This window comes from Eschscholzia californica, unplaced genomic scaffold (assembly GCF_041429995.1).
Source record: "Eschscholzia californica isolate CP2 unplaced genomic scaffold, dmEscCali1.0.p SCAF_2, whole genome shotgun sequence".
In the NCBI taxonomy this organism is placed as follows: domain Eukaryota; kingdom Viridiplantae; phylum Streptophyta; class Magnoliopsida; order Ranunculales; family Papaveraceae; genus Eschscholzia; species Eschscholzia californica.
In genome coordinates, this window is record NW_028238309.1 from 30,448,065 (window position 1) to 30,455,064 (window position 7,000).

A 7,000-nucleotide genomic window follows, 5' to 3' on the forward strand; every position below is an offset into this window, starting at 1 on the left:
CGGTGAAAGGGAGGATCCTCCTTTCGTCGACGTTTGATAATTCACACTTCGTCTAAATTGGGAGTTACAGATCTAGATGAAGAACCGTCTTGATCTGGAAAGAGTAGAGAAGGAGAGAAGATAAGAAGAAGAATAGTAAGAAAAAAAAGGAAAAAAAGAGAAAAAAAAACTTATTTTTGTTGAAAGGTGTCGTCCGACAACCTTTTGCAAGAGAAGAAAGTGGAGGTTTGGTTGATCTAACGGCATTAACTGTGTCGTTAGGTCAAGCTAAAATATGTCTATACCAACATTGCCTTCAACAATTTTCATAAAAAAAAACATTGGCTTTAACAACAATAGGCACTCCCTGTAAAACTTCCCATTTGGTTGAAAGGGTTGAAAGGGTATTACCAACATTTCCTTTAACAACAACAGGCACTCCCCTTAAAACTTACCATTTGGTTGAAAGGGTATTTTGAATCCTTTGAGGGGTCCCCAAATAACGAAGGGAATTTTGGGTCGAACTACTCTCGCCAGGTAAGACGAAAGTGAAGAAAATATCATTTACCCCTCTCTTCTCGCACTCACCTCTCTATCTTTGGTCTCTCCCCTTGTCTCCATAGCCACCCTGAAGAAATATCAAACCCACTTCAAGAACGAATGGTTTATGAGGGGGAGATGCCCGAAGGAAGCCCTAATTTTTTAGAAGCCTTTTTGATGATGTCGAGATGCTTGAGAAGACTAATTTTTAGAAGCATCTCTTATGATGTCGAGATGCTTGAGAAGACTAATTTTCAGAAGCATCTCTTATGATGTCGAGATGCCGGAAGGAAGCCCTAATTTTGAAAGTCTCTCTGCTGGTGTTGATGTTGAAGTCCCTTTCTTCACCATTTACATTTTTCATCTTCATCATCTACACTATGAAGGACGACTATGTTTCTGCGTTCGTCATCTTTAGTAAGGAAAATCTTGCGATGAAATTGGGGAGAAGAGATCAAAAACGGTAATCTTTATCATAACCTTGCTTGAAACCTATTATAATGTTTTTTTCTCTCCTTCCGCCACGACATTTGCGCTACTTTCTATGACAAATTCATCCTAATTTTTTTACCTCAGAAAACCCTAAATTATGTATGTTTCGATGAGAAGATCTTTACTCGAAGCTTTTCCTGATTTTCCTTTGAATTCTTTTCTGGCCTCTCATGTTTAGTCATAGCAGCGACGTGATCTTTAATTCTGAACATCAATAGTACCCTAAGTCCCCTTTGCTCGAATCTGATAAAGAGATGCTTAATCAGTGCCTTTCTAGGGTATCAAGATCCTTAAGCATATCAATCCATTGAGATGATCATAGAGAGGCCAGAAAAATTGGTCTAGTTGTTGAACTTGATATATCACTGTTAGATCTTTGTCGGTGGATATTGATTCCTAATTGGTTGCCTAGTAACCTGCTTAGTTTATCTGATTTATTATCTAATGAAATAGTTCATATATAACTAGTAGCAGTTATATTTCTTTTAACCAAGTACAAAATTATCCCTAAAAAATCAAACATATCAGGTCCATGGATCTGAATTATTACTAGCTCGAGTTCCCATTTCAATGTCGGTTATAGTTCTTAGTTTTGGCTTTAAATTATACTATTCAATTCTCGACAATGAATCGACTTGATAGCTCAGATATTGTTATTCATGATATTGATCCGATTCAATATCAAATATCGGGATGCAATTCATCTCATTGAATTTACAGGAGAAGATTTATCATCTCCATGGGATTAGATCTCGAGTTATTGTGAAGGAAAAAAAACGATGAGTTTATCTGATTTATTATCTAATGCATTAATTCATATATAACAAGTAGCAGTTATATACCAAGTACAAAATTATCCCTAAACAAACCAAACATATCAGGTCCATTTATCTGCATTATTACTAGCTCGAGTTCCCATTTAAATTTCGGTTATAGTTCTAAGTTTTGGCTTTGCATAGTGTATGCCACTAACAATTGTGGGAATTAGTTAAGATCAACGTTGGCAGTAACTTGACTTTGTTTTAAAGATTAGGACATATTGGATTCCTACGTACGTGCTGGTTATAATTTCAATGGTTGTAAGGAAAAGTTCATTTTTTAGTTAAATGTTGTCCTTTCGAGATTAAGCTGGTTGTTGGTTATTTTTTGTGTTTGGCTTTTCTTGCTTGTTTAATAAGCCACTATACACGTCGCAGTAAGCTATCAAATAATGTGTATTGATATCGAGTCGGCTGAATCTGTAACTTTTTTTGTCTCATTAAGGCATGGCATAAAAAATGTGGTCTCATTTAAGATTAAGGCTGGCAGTTGGTTTACTTTTTGTCTGGATATTATTTCCAATCTAACAAGTTATTTCGCATGTCGAAATAAACTTTTAAATGATGTGGGCTGATGTTAGATCTATAATTGTTGTCATGACACCAAAAGTGTGGTCCCATTCGAGATTAAGACGGACAGTTGGTTACTTATGTGGTTGACTATTCATTCCTTCCTAACAAGCTATTGCGCACGTCGCAGTAAGCTATCATATGATGTGGGCTAATGTTGGATCTAAATATTCGTATCGAATCAAAAAACGTGGTCCCATTCGAGATTAAGGCTTAAGGCTGGAAGTTGGTTTACTCTTGTGGTTGAATATTCTTTCCAACCTAAGAAGCTATTGCGCACATCGCAATAAGCTGTCAAATGATGTGGGCTGATGTTGGATGTAAATTTTCTGTAATGAATCCGAAAACGTGGTCCCATTCGAGATAAAGGCTGGCAGTTGGTTTTCTTTTGTGTTGGCTCTTCTTAACAAACTATTGCACAAGTCGTAGTAGACTATCTAATGATGTGGGCTAAAGTTGGTTTTATAATTTGTGTAATTTTTTTCGTACATCATGGCATGACACAAAAAATTTGGCCCGGTTGGTTCCGTTCGAGATTAAGGCTGGCAGTAAGCTCACTTTTGTGGTTGGGAATTATTTCCAATCTTACAAGCTATTGCGCTCGTCCCAATAAGCTATGAAATGATGTGGGCTAATGTTGCATTTATAATTTTTGTCATGACAAAAAAAAATGTGGGCTGCTTCGAGACTAAGGCTGGAAGGTGGTTTACTTTTGTGTTAGCTGTCAAATGGTGTGGGCTAATGTTGGATCTAAATGTTTTGTAAATATTCTCTAAATCATGGCATGAGAGAAAAAACCTGGACCCTTTCGAGATTAAGGCAGACAGTTGGCTTACTTTTAAGTTTGACTCTTCTTTCAAATTAAGCAATCTATTCCACATGTCGCGATACGCTTTCAAGTAATGTGAGTTGGTGATTGATCTGTTGGATCTTAAAATTAATAGGTATCCACCATGAAATGACACAAAATTTGTGGCTATATAACTATATTCGAGATTAAGGCTGCAGTTGGTTTAATTTTGTGTTTGGTTATTCTTTCCAATTTAAAAAATGTGGTGCACATCGCCGTAAATTATCAAGTGATATGGGCTGATGTTTGATCAATTTAATCTATTGGAAACTGCTCGGGCAACACTTATGTTAATGCATGCAAATACTTGCGTCCTTTTCTGTCATTGCATTTCGGGTAAACTTCTATTTCTTTCTTTTGTTCTTACATTTGAACAAATTGTTATTTTGTTTGTTGCTTCACTGACGACAGTTCACAATCACGAGTTGTGGGTTTTAACCAGTTGATTCAATGCTTGATGCATGTTTTCTAGGGGTCAAACACAACTTGTGGCTTATACACCCTTTATACATTGTAAGAAATCAATGGTTCATTTGACCACCAAAATGGCCAAACACACGAAACAAAATAAACTTCGTATGATAGTCGTAATGCATATTTGATTTCTCAAGAATTGTTGAATTACTATGAATATCTTAGGTCCCCATATGTGGTGGACAAACGTAAGCGATTTTGCATACGAAAGGAATGACAAATTAACACACATAATTGGGAAATTTATTTGCATTGCCTTGGAAATAGCTAAGTTTATTTTTGAGTTACAACCGCTAGCTATGGTTCAATATTCTTTAAGGTGGAGACTTTCTTCTACTAGAAACACCTTGACAGTCAAACTCGGTGAAATCACAATATTCATATGTTGCAGCGGTTATCTTTTGATGTGGATAATGTGTGGATGCTAATGAATATTTATTTTTCCAGAAGTACTATAAGACAGTTTCATATTATGTTTGTGCTTTGGTTTTGATGCTTTTCAAAGATGACGAATGTACTTGTAATCATCTGTTAGGAAGTGTTTGAGATTTTGAAGTTTTGACTACTCAACTTCAAATCGACTGTGGACTATAATCATTTCATGATTATTCTTTATCTGGTTTATATTTTTCTAAAACTGTAGCTCAGACGTTGTATCTTTTTCTTATATTCAGTTAAGATATCTTACGAAGAGCTCATAGTTTACTGGGATCTTGCAGGTGTATTAGTACATCCTCTTAGTTAATATGCATAGTTTTCTGGCTAAATTTTTTTTTGCGTTCATCGTCTACAGGGTGAAGGACAAATCTGTTTTTGTGTTTGTTTTCTCGAGTAAGGATACTTGGTCTGGAAGGAGAGATCAAGAGAAGTAATCTTGCTGGAAACACTATAAAATCCAGGTAATAGTGTCAACCACAAATGACTACAATTTTTGTTTTATATCATAACACTAGTTGAAACCTAATTGAAGGTTGATACCTATTCTCGCCCGATGACTCCGCATAGTGTATGCCACTAACAATTGTGGGAATTAGTTAAGATCAACGTTGGCAGTAACTAGACTTTGTTCTAAAGAATAGAGATTATGGGATTCCTACTTACGTGCTGGTTATAATTTCAATGTTTGTAGGGAGAAGTTCATTTTTTTGTTAAATGTTGTCCTTTCGAGATTAAGGATGGATGTTGGTTATCTTTTGTGTTTGGCTTTTCTTGCTTGTTCAGAAAGCCACTGTACACGTCGCAGTAAGCTATCAAATAATGTGTGTTGATATCGAGTCGGCTGAATCTGTAACTTTTTTCTCTCTTTAAGGCATGGCACAAAAAATATGGTCTCATTTAAGATTAAGGCTGGCAATTGGTTTACCTTTTTGTCTGTCTATTATTTCCAATCTAAAAAGTTATTTGACATGTCGGAATAAGCTTTTAAATGATGTGGGCTGATGTTAGATCTATAATTGTTGTCGTGACACCAAAAGTGTGGTCCCATTCGAGATTAAGACGGGCAGTTGGTTACTTATGTGGTTGACCATTCATTCCATCCTAACAAGCTATTGCGCACGTCGCAATAAGCTATGAAATGATGTGGGCTAATGTTGGATCTAAATATTCGTATCGAATCAAAAAACGTGGTCCCATTCGAGATTAAGGCTTAAGGCTGGAAGTAGGTTTACTCTTGTGGTTGACTATTCTTTCCAACCTAAGAAGCTATTGCGCACATCGCAATAAGCTATCAAATGATATGGGCTGATGTTGGATGTAAATTTTCTGTAATGAATCGAAAAACGTGGTCCCATTCGAGATAAAGGCTGGCAGTTGGTTTGCTTTTGTGTTGGCTCTTCTTAACAAACTATTGCACAAGTCGTAGTAGACTATCTAATTATGTGGGCTAAAGTTGGTTTTATAATTTCTGTAATTTTTTCGTACATCATGGCATGACACAAAAAATTTGGCCCGGTTGGTTCCATTCGAGATTAAGGCTGGCAGTAAGCTAATTTTTGTGGTTGGGAATTATTTTCAATCTTACAAGCTATTGGACTCGTCCCAATAAGCTATGAAATGATGTGGGCTAATATTGCATTTATAATTTTTGTCATGACAAAAAAAAATGTGGGCTGTTTCGAGACCAAGGCTGGAAGTTTGTTTACTTTTGTGTTAGCTGTCAAATAGTGTGGGCTAATGTTGGATCTAAATTCTTTGTAAATATTTTCTCTAAATCGTGGCATGAGACAAAAAACCTGGACCCTTTCGAGATCAAGGTAGACAGCTGGCTTACTTTTAAGTTTGGCTCTTCTTTCAAAATAAGCAATCTATTCCACATGTCGCGATACGCTTTCAAGTAATGTGAGTTGGTGTTTGATCTGTTGGATATGGATATTAAAATTAATAGGTATCCACCATGAAATGACACAAAATTTGTTGCTATATAACTATATTCGAGATTGAGGCTGCAGTTGGTTTAATTTTGTGTTTGGTTATTCTTCTCAATTTAAAAATGTGGCGCACATCGCAGTAAATTATCAAGTAATATGGGCTGATGTTTGATCAGTTTGATCTATTGGAAACTGCTCGGGCAACACTTTTGTTAATGCATGCAAATACTAGCATCCTTTTCTGTCATTGCATTACGGGTAAACTTCTATTTCTTCCTTTTGTTCTTACATTTGAACAAATTGTTATTTTGTCTGTTGCTTCACTGACGACAGTTCACTATCACGAGTTGTGGGTTTTAACCAGTTGATTCAATGCTTGATGCATGTTTACTAAGGGTCAAACACAACTTGTGGCGCATACACCCTTTATACATTGTATGAAATCGATGTTTCATTTGACCACCAAAATGGCCAAACACACAAAACAAAATACACTTCATATGATAGTCGTAATGCATATTTGATTTCTCAAGAATTGTTGAATTATTATGAATATCTTAGGTCCCATATGCAGTGGACAAACGTAAGCGATTTTGCATACGAAAGGAATGACAAATTAACACACATAATTGGGAAATTTATTTGCATTGCCTTGGAAATAGCTAAGTTTATTTTTGAGTTACAGCCGCTAGCTATGGTTCAATATTCTTTAAGGTGGAGACTTTCTTCTGCTAGAAATACCTTGACAGTCAAACTCGGTGAAATCACAATATTCATATTTTGCAGCGGTTATCTTTTGATGTGGATAATGTGTGGATGCTAATGAATATTTATTTTTCCAGAAGTACTATAAGACAGTTTCATAACATGTTTGTGCTTTGGTTTTGATGCTTTTCAAAGATGACGAA

The 7,000-nt window shown here is 35.9% G+C and overlaps 1 long non-coding RNA gene across 24 annotated transcripts in view; it reads left to right on the forward strand.

The window, feature by feature from the left end:
- Window positions 1-837: 837 nt before the first annotated feature.
- The window catches only part of LOC147557354 (uncharacterized), a 29,122-nt gene continuing 22,959 nt past the window's right edge, over window positions 838-7,000 (forward strand). For 21 of the 24 annotated variants that reach the window (XR_015233993.1, XR_015234007.1, XR_015234008.1 and 18 more), the window contains exons 1-2: window positions 838-982; window positions 4,517-6,350. This is a non-coding gene — a long non-coding RNA (uncharacterized LOC147557354). Of the gene's footprint in view, window positions 3,586-4,516; window positions 6,351-7,000 lie in introns of all 24 variants that reach the window. The other 3 variants (XR_015233992.1, XR_015234004.1, XR_015233986.1) reach the window with 3 other exon arrangements.